Raw genomic sequence first — 16763 nt, 5'->3', positions numbered from 1 at the left:
TAACCCTGTCATCCCGAACCCATCCCATTTGTCCCCAATTGCAAAGTGTCAACCAGTATTTTGGTACTCTATAAATGAATATTAATAATAACATAGGGGCTGATTCAGAGTTGTAAGAAAATCTGATGTATAGCATAAAATTACGATGTTTGAAGATCTGCACATGCACAGGATCTGTACAGAGCATGTGCATATCTCCTTCAGCAATATCACTCACAGTGCCCGGACACTGCAGCCTGATTGACAGGTTGCTGCCATTTGGGGAGGGCATTATGCAGCATCCCAGAAAACATGGGGGGTAACTGCCCTGTTTTCTGTGTGTGCTGAAACCAGCGGCTGTTTCCTAGTACACACTTTCACTGGCTTCAGCTGTGTGAAATCGCTGGCCAAACTGAATAGCCTGAATGCAGAGTGATCCGATGCTGCATCCTCGGATGCAGCAGCGGAACACAGAAGCCGGCAGGAGGTGTCTATTTACACAAGATGCCTCTTGCGGCATTAGCATATTTTAGCAAAGTCACTGCAGCGATGCTAAAAGCGTACAACTTTGAATCAAGCCCATGATTAGTAGGCAATGCTGGTTCTTCACAGCCAGGAAGCCCCAAAATACACAGACCAAGCTGTTTCCCAATTTATTTCATAGGTGTTCATTTTGTCAAACCACTTCCTTATTCTAACTATGGTGCCACAATCTCCCTGTAGAAGCATTTAAATGTAGTTTTTAATTTCAAGTTGCTTGATCCAGAGGTTCCCAAACTCTGTCCTAACAGTCCAGGTTTTAAGGATATCCATGGTTGATCACAGGTTACTTAATTAGTACCTCAGTCAATTTAATTTAACCACCTGTGCTCAACCATGGATATCTCTAAAACCTGAACTGTTGAGGTGCTTTGAGGACTGCGTTTGGGAATCTCTGGCTTAATCACTAAACTGGTCCATTTTGTGTGGTAAAAGAAGCTTTGTGTTAATGCTAGTTCTGCTGTGTGCAGGTGGTGTTGGTGGTGGGGTGACACAAGGTGCAGGTGTTAATACCTGATATAGTCTAAATGGGATTCCAACTGCTGGAATCAAGTGGGAGATTGAAAGTGGAGAAAATGTGATCATATGAGTAAGGTAGTAGCTAGATGCCCTTCACGGAGTGGACCCTGACGTCATCAGTTACTGTTCAACGTCATTCCCTACTATCCACGTGAAAATGCAGGGGGAATATAAACTGTGCCCGAAGCGTGGCGATCGAAGCGAGCCTGGGGGGGACAAATTTCTTCGTTTGGTGGCCTTTATGGGCATGGAACCGCACTTCCACCCTCACCTCACCTCACCTCACTTCCAGGACCTTACAATAAAGGGGAAATAAGCTCCACCATATGTGCAAGAGGTTAACTAGACAGATTACACTATCAATGATTTTGTAAAAATCATGCAAGTATGAATCCTACATTTCAGATGTTTATTACACCTTTTCAGGGATAAATAAATTTAAACAACTCTTACCTTATAAAGATTTAGACACCATGTGTAGATCATGGTCTGACTTCTGGGTATGTGCATGATGACTCCAGGCGCACACTAGAGAGCAGGGTGTCAACGCTGGTGCTATGGAAATTAGTGTATACCTTCACCACATAGATACAAAATAACAAAAAAAAGTGCTACTGAAACTAGAAGGAGACATAATAACAGTAAGGGGTATATTTACTACAGTGAGAGCTTTTAGAAGTGGAGATGTTGACACAGCAACCAATCAGATTCTACTTAACATTTAACTTGCACCTTCTAGAAGATAATAGCTACAATCTTATTGGTTGCTATGGGCAACATCTCCACTTTTAAAAGCTCTCACTTTAGTAAATATACCCCTAAATATCAACATCTGGCTGACAACGAAAATAGTACTGGCCCCATTAATATACAGAATAATATAGTGCAAAATAATCCATTTAAAAACTTGTTCCACATATACGGTACAGTACAGTAATAGAATCAAAAGCAAACTACAGGAATCAGTCACATCTAATTCATAAGCATGGGCACCATGCTATAAAACAAATTCCTAACTTGCTATGGTTAGTCTGATATGAAAGCAGGGTTTGTACAAATAGAACTGATCAAGACCAAAACAGTCCATACTAGTAATAGTTTAAATAGAATTAGCAAAAAATAAAATTTTACATTTTTAGACTGAATAGCAACATCAACAAAAAAACTAAAATACCAAATATTAAAGAAAAAAATAGAAGGCGATCTCCAAAACATAGGGCTTGATTCAGCAAGGAACGCAGTTGCGTATATGCACGCAATTGGTCGATTAATCCGCACTGCGCATGCATCGCAGTGTGCGTGCGTGAACTAGTAATTACGATGGGAACTGCGTCTGCAGAGGCTACACAGACCCAGAGCAGAGTGATTGACAGGAAGTGCCATTTGTGGGTGGTGACGGGGGGTGATCAGGCGAACGCAGGCGTGCCAGTGCATTTCAATGCTGTTGCATGGGCGTGCATAAATTAGCCACTGTGTTACCTGACGACCTCCTGAGGTCTCATAGCATGCGCAGAAGTCAGCAATTCCTGAGTGAGGTCTGGGCTTCCTTAACTGTGCGCATGGGTCCGATGTTACTGATTGTTTCGCTATGTTGCCCTAGTATACAGATGTGAGTAAGGGGAAGTGGGCGTCCTTATGTCAGGCTGAGTACGCAATGTGAATGCACACATTTAAATAGCACCGCTGATATCAGCAATGCAGTTGCGTGCTTTTAAGCAGAATAGCGATCCTTGCTGAATCAGGCCCATAGTCACAAAGGCAAAAACTTCAGAGTACAGTATGATTTACACATTGCAGGATAAACTTAAATTCTTGTTTAAAACCATGGGGACCACAGTTTTCAAGTTAAATATCCACTGTGCCTCTAACTGAAGCATTTTTTGGCCCTGATAACCTCCCCTAACTAAAGGGGGAAGATGGTCCACCAATTTCCAGTATCGCTAGGGAGTGTCTAACATTTTTAAAATGCCAATCTACAAGCTGATCAATATCTTTACCCACTAAAACCTGTCTCTATGTTGAGCTGCCCTCTCTTTAAAGCTGCATGAGATCTTACCAATATATGCAAGGCCAAATGGGCATCTTATTCTATAGATTACAAACTTGGTTGTAGTGTCCCGTGCAGAAGGGGACAGAGCCTGATTCTGCGATTCTGCAAGGATCATAATTGCAAAGCTGCACGCAGGCACATAGGTGTTCCGGGGGTGAGGGGCAAAGCATGCCTCTGTGTCCTCAGTTAGTGTTGTTGATGGGTACCCTGTTTCTGGTTTTGGGGGTAGAGCTGTATCCCTGCCATGACCTCTCCCCCCAGCAGACTTAGGTGCTTTTGCAGGTTTGGGTGGTGGGTGTGCTGACCCCCATTCTGTTGATCCAGTCAACTGCAGGTACAGGTGGGGCACTGAATCTTTGCACTCTGCTGCAGGGAATGTGTGTTCCCAGTTGGCTCCTCTGGTTGAGCAGTTTGGTGACATGTGTAGTCTGTCTGTGTCTGCTCCCACCAATGCTTTCTCTGTGTTGTCCCCAGCATTGCCCTCTGCATGCCATACAGTAGGCTCCGGGGATCAGTTCAGCTTTTTCTGTCTTGTTATCTTCAGGTGACGATGGTGGTGGCAAGTCGGGAGATCCTTCTGGTGAATGTTCATCTTCCCCTTTGTGGGACGTATTGTCATCTGAATCCTTAGGTGAGCACTTTACGTTTCCAGGACCCCATGCTCTGGCTCTTCCTCTACCGATTTCTCTGTGTCTGTCATTCTCGGTTCAAGTATTGTAAGTTTGATGAGGAGTTTCATCGCATACAGAATGGGTACATGGGATTCAGGATGTTGAAGTGTGGCTGTAAGTCACGCAGCAGTCTTCTGCTTTGGTGAATGCATCAGCTCCCTGACTAGTTCTGGTACTGCACATGTCACCCTTCGAACATTTGCTACTAGTATGGGTAGGGGTCATTGCTATGCCTTTAATAATAGCTTCTATATGGTGGGAGCACGTGTCATTTTTGTCACCGTGGTGCTTCCTAACCTCATCCACTATTGTCCCAAATTACCCAAAGCTAATCCTGATACTAGACCTTCTGGCGCAGGAGGCACTAAGTAAAGCTCCATCCTTTGTGTGTGTTGACACGCTCGCCAAATGGGTTTGGTCGTATCCCAAATGGGAGGATGCTAAAAAAAATTTGCATATGGTTGGACCATTTCCTGTGCCACCTTTTCCTGATTTGGTCCTTTCCTCAGTGAGTGTTGTGTTAAACGGTATATATCAGCTAATACAGCATCTGTTTTCTTCTGAGGGCTCCTCAGTCAATAACGCAATCCCTCCACATGATGTTTACGGAATTGCTCTGCCTTACCTACCGGCACACCAGGGGTCCACTGGAATAAAATACACATGGATACTGAAGTCAGGATGCTTGTTTCCTCTAACCCAGTGGTTCTCAAACTCGGTCCTCAGGACCCCACACAGGTCACATTTTCCAGGTCACCCAGCAGGTGCACAGGTGTACTCATTACTCACTGATACATTTTAAAAGATCCACTGGTGGAGCTAATTATTTCACTTGTGATTCTGTGAGGAGACCTGGAAAACATGCACCGTGTGGGGTCCTGAGGACCGAGTTTGAGAACCTGTGCTCTAACCCATCCTACCAGTGCTACACAGCGGATCAATTGTATTGATAGCATCCATGCTATTTGCAAGCCAGTTACAGCCTGTACTCCTGCTGTGGACCCTCAGCTGCGGCTACTACTAAGCTGAGCATTGGGCTGGGTTTGTCTGCCCATAGATATAGCATTGGTCCCTGAAATTGAGATCTAGACCTTATGGAGGTCTGTAATTCAAACACTGAACATAGAAGGTGGCTATGTTGTACACCATCTGATTAAACATCTATAACAAACTAATCCCATTAACATCAATTGGATGGTTAATATATATTTTTTTTACCACTCACTAACTTTTTAGACTGATATTGGAGTATTCAGTAGCATTGGACATTATTATGAGAGCAAGTCTGACAAATGAACATTGAGTATATTTTCTTGATTGCTATTTAGTACATATGTATTGTATTGTCTAGTCTAAGTTATGGAGCATACACACTGTCACGACCAGAGTTCCTCGGCATGCCGGCTGGTAGGTAATACCTGTGAGGATACTATGGCGAGGAGCGTCAGGCGGTGGCGCTGGTGTCTGGCGGGGTGCATTGGCTGCGCGTAGTCCTGTGCGGACATACTGTCACTCTGGTCTGGTTAGGCCTGGTGGTGTTTCCGTTCCGTTCTGGCATGGGCACCGCCATCTTGCCTCCAAACATGTGACCTAGTTGCCCTATCCTATTGTGTCACATGCTCTCTCTAGCCTGTCACAGTGCGGCACTGGGTATTTAAGGGAGTGCAGAGCTTCCTTTCATTGCCAGTGCAACGTGTATCTCAGCGAGAGCTGAGAGGGAGTTCCTGTGCTTGTTCACCTGTCTGTTGGGATCATTACCTAACCTGCTTCACCCTGCCTGTTTCTGTGTCAGCTGTTACCCTGCACCTTGCCTCCACTTGCATTCCTCTGGACATTATTTTCTTTAGCCTGCACTTTCATTTCAGTCTCACAAAACCTGGAATACTGGACTGCCTTCTGTTATCACTACTTGGACTTTTTCCCATTGCCGCACTACAGTTCCCAAGTGCACTTTAGTGCTATACCTGGACTTTTGTTTTGCCACATTCATGTCTGTTAAGCCACTCATTAAAAACTCCACATTTATTTTTAAAGCTGCTTCAGTGTCTGCTCCTATTACCACCTTGAGCCCACAACAAAACCAGAACCTCACAGTTTGCACTGGCCCCATGGACCCGGCCATGGGACAGGAGTCTGGAGCGGATTTATTCTGATGTATTGCAGGCCGTTTGGAAAACCTGGAAGCTATGCAGCACCAAATGGCTCAGTTCATGCAAGAAATAACTAAATGACAGGATCATTTGCAAACTTCTCTATCCACTCCTAGTGCAACATTAGTTACACCTGCTCCTTTGTCTGCAAATACAGGTTACAGGACATCCCCCCGCTTATACCTTCCTATGCCAAGTAAATTTGACGGCAATCCCAAGCTTTGTCGTGGATTCCTGAATCAGTGTGATATACACTTCACCTTACAGCCTGATAATTTTCCCACTGCAAGAACTAAAGTGGTCTACATCGTGTCTTTGTTGTCCAGCTCAGCCTTGGATTGTGCTTCCCCACTCTGGGAGCATTCAGATTCTCTGCTGGATAATTACACTGACTTTGTGACATAATTCAGGAGGATTTTTGATGAGACTGGATGTACTGTATCAGTCTCATCTACTATTATGACACTGAAACAAGGAACCCGTCCTGTCAGCCAATATGCCATACAGTTTCAGATTTTAGCATCAGAACTCAAGTGGAATGAGGAAGCCTCACCTCAGCTTTCTGGCATGGGCTTTCTGGTCGACTAAAGGATGATCTGGTCACCCGTGACCTTCCTGCTAACCTAAACGATATGATTTCCCTCTGTAATAAGATTGACCTATGCTTCAGAGAGTGTCAGGCTGAGAAGCACAGAACTGACTAGCAAAGGTCATCTACTCTTCCCTCTACTACCCGTCCAACCTCTCCTTCTACAGATGAAGAGCCAATGCAGGTGAATTATACCCATCTCCCCAAAGAGGAACATCAGAGAAGAATATTAAAAAACCTCTGCCTATACTGTGGAGAATCAGGTCACCTGGTGGCCTCCTGTTCCCGAAAATCAGGAAACGCCCACTCCCAACTGACCCTGGGGACATCAAGTTAGGAGTTATGAGCCTGTCCCCAAATTCTAAAGATTTTGTATTGATCATAGCCATAGATCTCAAGTCAAAAGCTGTCTTTGTTACAGCTCTACTAGATTCTGGAGCAGGCAGAAATTTTATGACCTCCAGCTTAGTTAGCAAGCTACAGATTCCTTGTTCATCCCTTGATCACATGATTTCCCTGACCGCTGTAGATGGACGTCCTCTGGCTAAAGGAGTTGTCACCAAGGAAACTCAACCAGTACTGGTCCGTATTGGGGCACTCCATTCTGAGTCTCTAAAATTATTAGTAATACCTGAGGCCTCCCAAGAAATCATTTTAGGGCTACCCTGGTTATGCCAGCACAATCCCAGGATCAACTGGTGCTCGATGCAAATCCTTTCATGGGGAGTTGACTGTCAGAAATCCTGTCTTCCCAAGATACAACCTGTGAGGAAAACTCATTAGTAATCTCCAGCAATTCCCAAGGAGTATCAAATGTTTGCTGACGTCTTTTCTGAACAAGTGAATATCTTACCTCCTCTCAGGGAATGGGATTGTCCAATCGATTTATTGCCTGACAAGATGCCTCCTTGTGGCCGCTCCTATCCTTGCCAGAGACCAAAGCGATGTCTGAATACATTAAAGAGAATTTGGAGAAAGGATTCATTCATCCTTCTACCTCTCCTGCAGGAGCTGGGTTCTTTTTCGATGGCAAGAAGGATGGTGGATTAAGACCATATATAGACTACCGGGGTCTCAACGATATAATGGTCAAGAATCGATACCCACTTCCATTAATCACTGAGTTATTCGACAGAGTCAAAGGATCCGTCATATTTTACTAAGTTAGATCTACAAGGGGCCTATAATCTTATTCGTATCCACTCAGGTGATAAGTGGAAGACCGCTTTTAATACCAGAGATGGGTACTTTGAATACCTTGTGATGCCCTTTGGATTGTGCAATGCCCCTGCTGTCTTTCAAGGCTTTGTTAACAAAATTTTCCGGGACTTATTATATGTTTCAGTAGTTGTCTATTTGGATGATATATTGATTTTTTCATCTTCTCTAGAAGAGCATCATAAACTTGTGAAAAAGTGCTATCACATCTAAGGAAGAACCACCTCTTCTTCAAACTGGATAATTGTGATTTTAGTGTACCCAGCCATTCCTTGGTTACGTCATTTCTGGCTCCAGTCTCGAAATGGACCCCAAAAAGGTTCAGGCGATCCTGGATTGGTCTCGACCTCAAACACTGAAAGCCATTCAGAGACTGCTTGGATTTGCCAATTACTATAGATGCTTTATCAAGGGATTTTCGTCTTTGATGGATCCCATCATGGCCCTGACCCATGAAGGCGCTAATCCTGACCTATGGTCACCTGAGGCAGAGACAGCCTTCCAGCTTTAGAAACAAGCTTTTATTAGAACTCCAGTTCTCAGACAACCAGACCCAGATAGACCTTTCTTATTGGAGGTTGATGCATCACTGGAGTTAAGGAAGCAGCTTCTCACATGGGCTCACTCCTCACATTTCGCAGGTCATTCTGGTACTTGGAAGACTGTGGAATTTTTAAAGAGAGCCTACTGGTGGCCATCGATGAAAACTGATGTGTTGGAATTTATTTTTTCATGTACTTCATGTGCTCAACACAAATCTTCACGTCAAGCCCCAGCTGGTGAGTTGTTGCCCCTGCCTATTTCATCACGTCCGTGGACACATCTCTCCATGGACTTTGTAACTGATTTGCCGAGTTCTCAGGGTTACACTACCATCTGGGTCATGGTTGACCGATTTTCAAAAATGGTCCATTATGTACCTCTAAAGAAACTGTCTACTGCTTCGGATTTAGCTCATCTGTTCATCAAGCACATATTCCTGCCTAAATAGTCTCAAACCGGGGTGCTCAATTTGCGGCAAGATTTTGGAGAGCTCTATGTTCTGTTCTGCAAGTAAAGCTAAACTTTTCCACAGCCTATCATCCACAAAGCAATGGATCCACAGAGAGATTCAATCAAGACCTTGAGACTTTCTTACGAATTTTTATGTCTTCATCTCAGAACAATTGGTCCGATTTGCTGCCCTGGGCAGAATTTGCGCATAATGCCTCCTATCACTCTTCCACAAACCAAACTCCATTCCAAGTTGTTTACGGTCTCCATCCTCGAGTACCTGAGTTCCATAGTCTGCCTGTTTTTGATGTGCCAGCGGTGGAAGATACTGTACAGACATTTGCATCAATATGGGCTCAAGTGCATACTGATTTGGAGAAAGCGTCCTCTCGCTACAAACTTCAGGCAGATAAGAAGCAAAGGAAGGTACCTTGCATGCAAGTTGGAGACCAGGTTTGGTTATCCATCCGGAACCTACGGCTCAGAGTACCTCCCATGAAGTTTGCCCCATGTTTCACCCGTCTCCATCACTGAAGTAATCAACCCTGTGGCTTATCGCCTTCAGCTACACTCATACCTAAAAGTCCCCAACTCCTTCCACATTTCCTTACTGAAACCCTTAATCCTAAACAAATTCCTTAAAGTTCTACCTGTTCCCCCTCGCATCCAGACTGAAAGAGGTGTGGAGTTCGAAGTATCCCAGGTTCTGAATTCTCATGTCTATTATGGTCGACTACAGTACCTTCTGGACTGGAAGGGTTATGACCCGGAAGAACGCTGTTGGACTGATGCCCTGGATATCCATGCTCCCGAACTCATCAGGTAATTCCATGCTGTCCATCCTGAAAAGCCTGGTGAGTGTCCTGAGGCCACCCATAAGGGGGGGGGGGTACTGTCACGACCGGGGCATCTCGGCATGTCGGCCGATAATACCTGTGAGGATGCTATGGTGAGGAGCTTCTGGCGGTGGCGCTGGTGTCTGGTGGTGTGCATTGGCTGCGCGTAGTCCTGTGCGGGCATACTGTCACTCTGGTCTTGGTAGGCCTGGTGGTGTTTCCATTGCATTCTGGCATGGGCGCCGCCATTTTGCTCCGGATATGTGACCTAATTGCCCTATCCTGGTGTTTCACATGCTTTCTCTAGCCTGTCACAGTGCGGCACTGGGTATTTAAGGGAGTGCAGAGCTTCCTTTCATTGCCAGTGCAACGTGTTTCTCAGCGAGAGCTGAGAGAGAGTTCCTGTGCTTGTTCACCTGTCTGTTGGGATCATTACCTAGCCTGCTTCACCCTGCATGTTCCAGCCCGCTGGATTCTCCTGCCTCCTCCATTACCTCTGAGTACCTGTGTCAGCTGTTACCCTGCACCTTTCCTCCACTTGCATTCCTCTGGACATTATTTTCTTCAGCTTGCACTTTCATTTAAGTCTCACAAAACCTGGAATACTGGACTGCCTTCTGTTATCACTAGATGGACTTTTTCCCATTGCCTCACTACAGTTCCCAAGTGCACTTTAGTGCTATACCTGGACTTTTGTTTTGCCACATTCATGTCTGTTAAGCCACTCATTAAAATTTCCACATTTATTTTTAAAGCTGCTTCAGTGTCTGCTCCTATTACCACCCTGGGCCCACAACAAAACCAGAACCTCACACACACGTTCAGATCAGACAACAATAAAGATATCATTGTCTGATCGTCCTGCATGTGCTGGATGATTGTTATCGAACATCCAGCACAGCACCAACCCCCAAATGACTATGGTAAGCTGGTTGATATCAACCAGGTTGGACTGCATGCACAGGCGTTGGTCGTTATCGACCATCCGTGCCCATGCATCATCCATCATTTGGGGGTTGAAAGGGGCCAAAAAATTAACGATATAATGATAAACGATATCGTTATCATTTATATCATCCTACAAAATCTGACCATGTGTATGCTCCATTATTTAATTTCAATAAACATCTGTAATTTTTTATAGCTTAATTCATGAACAGTGCTCCACCTGTTTTGTTGTTATCATTGCTATCCCAGCTGATGTTGCTAGGGTGTGTTATCGATCATTTTATGCCACTTTGAACATTGTATAGTTATTGGTGAGTGGTAAGGTCACACTACATCAGGGATAGTCTTTTCTGGGGCTTTTAATTTTCCATGCTGCATCATTCCCATAGGCAGGTTTTTTTGCAGAAAATTGCAGTGCGCAACTGCTGGTGTCCGTAAGGCTCATTGTTTCATTGATTGTTGGCCGAGGTCCAGCGGGGCCTTCTGGTGTGGAATGCATTTCTCACTGATTTTTAATAGGATATGTTTTTGGCCATCCCCTCCATTGTCTAATGTACAATTGTAGCTGTTCACTGACATGCCGGGGTTCACAGGTTTTGGTGCATACTTGGTGGGTTCTTGGTCAGTTGCCTCCTTGCTGGAGGAGTCGGTGTCCAGCGGGCTCACCAAGAACCTTCTGCTGTTGGCACTATTCCCCATTGTAGTACTGCTAGAACTTTGGGGGGAGCACGCATCGTCTTCTGGTGTAATAACCTCGAGTAATGCAGGCTGTCAACCACCACCAATCTTCGTCGTTGCTGATGATACAGCTTTTGCTGCAGCTTGTACTTTGGTACTTAGAGTTAACATCTTTTTTGTTGTGCGTTATGTTCTTGGGGTTCGAAATTCGGTGGCCAGCACTTTGCCTTGCTTTCAAAGGTCTTGGTTTAGGCTCTTCATGCTTGCTGCATCCTTAAGTGATGACATTTACCTGCTCAGTGTTGACAGGTCATCTTGCTGGTTTGAAGGGGTTTGCTGTGTACTCTTTTGCTCCTAGGACCCTTAGATCTTGTGGAGTCAGTGGCAGGGGCGTCTTAAGAGAGGAGAGGGCCCATGTGCACTCCCTTTGCGGGGCCCCCTGCTCTCTTCCTGGTGGCTGGCAGCCGACTGACGCGGCTGGCCAGCTACCGGAGCATTAGTAGACTCTGGGCGCGGCGACCATATTCTGGCGTTCTGTGCATGCACAGTAAATGCTGGGCACTGGAGTGTGCCTGGAGCCTACTGCGTATGCACAGAACACCGGAAAAATGGCCATGGCAGCCATTTTCTGGTGTTCTGAGCAGCGCTGACAGCCGCTGCGGGACCACGGACTGGTAAGTTTAAAATAATATTTGTGCAGGGTGTGTGGTGCGGGGCCCCCCTGGACCCAGGGGCCTGTGTGCCCCGCACACACTGCACCCATTATAGATACGCCACTGGTCAGTGGGAAGCATATTTGGCTTGAAAGCATGCACACTGTAAGGAAGGATCTGCATCAGGGTATGTTGCCTCCACTAAATGTCTCCCCCCATGGTGTTGAGGTCCAATACAATTGTAGCCGACTCTGTCATGTACCAAATATTATGCTCTAAGACTGATCAGCTGGGGCATGGCCATTGGCTTCCTCTGTATCCATGTGTTGATTCCTGGGTCTGCCCAGTGCTCTTTTTTCAGGCCTACAGTACTTGTTGTCCAGTCCTCTGGTTGAGGGTGCCATGTTGGTACATCTCAATAGTCTCCTGGTTACAGTCTACCAGTTTCATTGGGTCTTTCAGAGTTGTATTCGGTCAATAGGATTATCCCCTTTTGACTATGGTGCACTTTCATTTTGTAAAGGGGCTGTCACCACTGCAGCGTCTTTGGGACTTTTGGCATCTGAGATTCAGGCTCTTTGACATTGGAAGTTCATTGCTTACAAGCATTATATTTGTTGACTTTTTCCTGCAGTACTATTGTGTTTTTGACTCTGGAGCACTGTTACCATTTGTCACCATTACCAATGAGGGCCCTGAAGGATTTTACAGTTTTTGCCCTGATACCTCAGATTCTGATTGGATTTGGTACTCCAGGTAGGTTTTTCAGGTTTTTACCTCAGGCCAAATCCTGAATGCCCCCCCCTTCGCCAGCTGTTGTTCTGTTAGTTAGTTGTGGTTTAGTATTATAGTATTAACATGTTTGTTTTGTATTGCAAGTGGCTCTTTGGATGACTGTTCGATATAGTTCATATGTCTATTGGGTAACTAGGTCTCCGTTGGTCCGTTTGTCCTCCTTGTTTGTAGCGGGTCACATTGTTCATAGGTTGAGTCAGCGTGGTATGTGTTCAGAGTCATTTCTGACTCATCTGTGTAGGGGGTGTTGGTGATACACCTTGGTGACCCAGTTGTTTCTGGACTTGCGGTTCTCACTCGCCCATGATCTGCAGCTCATTCTTCAGTGGTGACCTTGGTGCATGGTGATGTGGTAGTCCATCATTCCTTACTGGTAGCCATAGTGGTGTGGTTATGGACAAGGCTTGGAAAAAGGTCAACTCCTTGGTGTCTCGGAAAGTTATAGCATTGGGTGGCTTTGTGGTGACACAAATAAAAATGCCACGCAGTTTTAACACCACTTCTGTGTCTGTGTTTTTATTATAGATACGTTTATTGTTAAATACAAAAGGGTATGTTCATGTGTCATTTGCTGCTAGGGCATTTATGACAATGGAGGGCACCCATGTGCAGCCCCTAGGCTCAAAGACCTATGAACATACAGGGAGCATTTAGGGAGGAGGTTAGCTCACATAGGCCATTTTTCAACAGAAAGCTGCCTCTTTTCAGAGTCTTCCCTCCCTCCTATTTTTTGGCATGTAGTCTGGAAAGAACCGCAAGGGACCTGGGAGCTGCTTAATAGGTCACTCCTCTTTTATTATACCTATTGGACGATTGTCCCCCCTGGGATCAGTGACCTCAGTCGGCTACCGGGCTTTGATGGTATGGGGGAATTTATTTGACCTATGTACTTGTTTTGAATTGGCCCTGCAGGTTTTTGTAGTAATCTGATTGTTAGACATTGACCTCTGTTGGCTGCTGTTTCTTTCGTTTGCCACCATATTACAGTTTATTAGTTATTGGCAAATTTAAATGAAAAGGCCAACCATTTTTATTGCCACATCTGTGTCTGTGTTTTTATTATAGATAAGTGTATCATTATTTGCAAATAGTTGTGTGCATATGTCATTTTCTGCTAGGGCGTTTAGAGGTACCTAGGCCCCTGCTGTAAGTAGTTTATTACTGATATGCTGTTCCAAGTGACAGGAAAAAATGGAAAGTGGGAAAAATGCAGTCATATGGATGGAGGTCAGTATGAAAGCAAGAGACAGAAAGACTGTGACTGAAAAAAGGAAATATCCATGCACAGAGGGTTAAGTAAGAAATATGCAATGGAAGATTAAGTTAGTGGGTGGGGGAGTAAGAAAAAGAGAGAAAAATAAGCTTTGTTTAACTGGCTGGCTATGGCAGCTGCAGCAGCTGACATGTTATGACAGTTTGGAGGGGAAACTGCATTCAGATTTAATAGATTTCAGTAAAGCACCTTCCAGACTGGTGTCCAAAGGCTGCATTTCTAGCCTGTCAGATGTGACGGCCTCCTGATGCATCTATTCACTGAATGATCAGGCAAGGGAGGCTGGAGAGGAAACAATATGACAGGGAGGTGAGGAGACAAGAGACTAACGTGGAGGGAAAGAAGCAGAGTGAAACGTGAGAGATAGAATTTGCATAAGAGGAAAGAGGAGGGAGTAAAAATAAATCACTAGGAGAGAATAATTGAAATAGAAAAGTTACTATAAATCTCAAAGGAGTAAATAAGCAATAATGAGGTTTGTATAGTAATTTAAGGGCATATTTATCAATTATCAGGTTTCAGACCCAATAATTGTAATTTCTTATTCCTGCTATTTGCAGCCATAAGAAATTATATTATGCTGAATGTATTAAAAGACACTCGCAGGGACAGTGGCTCCGAAAGGTGCCCATCCCTACTCTTTTTTCAGAGTGAAGTGACTGCATCAACAGTCTCTTCGCTCCTCTTTTGGGACTCTGCCGCATGCGCGGTTTACTGACCAGACATGTGTGATGTCCATTGTCAGGGAGGGTTCTGGGTTCTGGATGAACCCTCTCCCATTAATTTTTGTGAAACCCAGAGCCACAATGGGCTAACTCCATCTTCATATGGCTTTAGCTACGGGGGCCAAACTCTGGCTTGGTAAATCTGACAGCTTTTCACTTTGGGCCTGAATCAGAGTTGTACACAAATACCACTGCTGCTGAGAATGTGTATGCAGCTGCAAAGCAAAAATATGCAAATGTTGCAGTTGCTGGGAGATGTATTGAGAAGCCACCTGTGGCTTTGCAAATCCAAGCATCTGCATAAAATGTTACAACATCTGCATTCAAATATGCAGCATAGGTTGCAGATCATTCGATTGTTGCAGTCCTGAGTAATCCTATGATTCCACATTAATGTTGTGGGAACTTAGATGCCGGTGCCATATTTATTGTCTATAGGTTCACAGTCGCAAGTTATGACATGCAGCCCGAAATGGTTGCGGCACATCTGCATTCTTTGCCACCTCTCCCCATTACCTCCCATAGACGCTCCCCGACTGACAATCACACTACGTGTAAATAGTCGCTGCAAGCAACTACGGTTATGTGCCTTAAAGCATGTGCAGTGCAACTTTGAAGCATGCACAGATTGCCAATTATCGCTCAACTGTGAACACATCAGCATAGCATACAGCTCTGAATCAGGCCCTATATCCCATGGTTTATGTGTAACCCTATTCACTAACTATTGAGATCAATTAACTTAAAAAGTAGTTCCACCTACTCATTATTCAGGCATATAATATTGCGTGTATCATCCAACTTCTCTCTGTACTGGGAAATATCTTTTATATTTTTTACCTTTATTTATGTACCTGTAATATACAGATGTGTCCACATACATCTACCGTGTGCTACAAGTCACATTATATCATTTTGTGTGACTTTGTCCCTTAAAATGCATCCTATTCGCAAACCGATGTGAATTGGATGCACGAGCAGCTATTTAAAATGACATGCAGCATGCCTATATTCTATGTCCGACTGCGGTTGTATCTGCGTGCGAAATGCTACATTACAGTGTCAGCGGCTTTGACACAGTAATATAGCATTTGCATGCAGATATAGCCGCAGTAGCACACAGAATATAGGCATGCTGCATATCATTTTAATCAGCACAAGCTGCAAATAAGATGCATTTTAAAGGAACAATTTGCACAAAAGACACTGGGTGCTACAGTGAAAGGGCTGTTTAACATGCAAAGAGGCTAGATGTATCTGGACACATCTGTATTGTGCAGCTTTATTTTTGTCTAATAATCATTTAGTGGAAATGTTGACCTAGAAATGTTGACAGTATATTATTAAGCAACAGACTGTAATTCTGGCAACCTATATTCAATAATTTTATATATTTCACCATAAACTCCACCCCCACACCGGGAACTATTAGGGGCTTATTTATAAATGTATTTTTTCTGGAAATCCCCCGAAAGCATACATTGTCTGGGGATACCTGCAAATTTTAAGCATCACTAGGATGCATTTACAGGGGATATTTGCTACAGTCCCTTAATTTCCATATGCAAAATTATAGGCTTCTAAATTTCCACATAATCTGGACATGTGGCTGCCCCTGTTTGACCAGTCACCTAGACAGGAACTTTGTACCAATGTTCCCACTCTCAGGGCCTCTGTTGATAGTCCATTAAGGTTTTCATTTTAAAAGGTAGACACTCCACACAGCTTTGAAGCCAGCAAGGCAGAGATTCAGCCAATATAATCTCCCAACTCTGGACTTTAGTACAGGACATTAGTGCTTAGTGATCACGAAAGGACTCTCCTCTTTGAAATGAGGGGGTCACCATAGTTTCTCGGTAACAGGCTAGTGGAAATCAGCATTTTTTTATTCCCTCCACAACTCCTGGCTTGTAGGTTGCTATCGTCTGATTAATACAGGTACTCACCAAACATTTATGGGACACATGTTATTAAAGAGAGGTCTTTCAAATGAGTGTGCCCCTAGCTTTATTGAAGCACAGTTGAAGAAGATCCTAAGCCACCCTTGGACTTCTTAAAGATTTCTATATAGTAGGTTGTTATTGTTATGGTGAGCACACATAAATGGCCACATCAGTTAAAAGAGGGGACTGACCACAAAACATCC

The sequence above is a fragment of the Taudactylus pleione genome, unplaced genomic scaffold (assembly GCF_031769625.1).
Source record: "Taudactylus pleione unplaced genomic scaffold, aTauple2 ptg000007l, whole genome shotgun sequence".
NCBI lineage: Eukaryota > Metazoa > Chordata > Amphibia > Anura > Myobatrachidae > Taudactylus > Taudactylus pleione.
The sequence above is the reverse complement of the archived record's forward strand: the minus strand, read 5'-3'. Positions refer to the sequence as shown.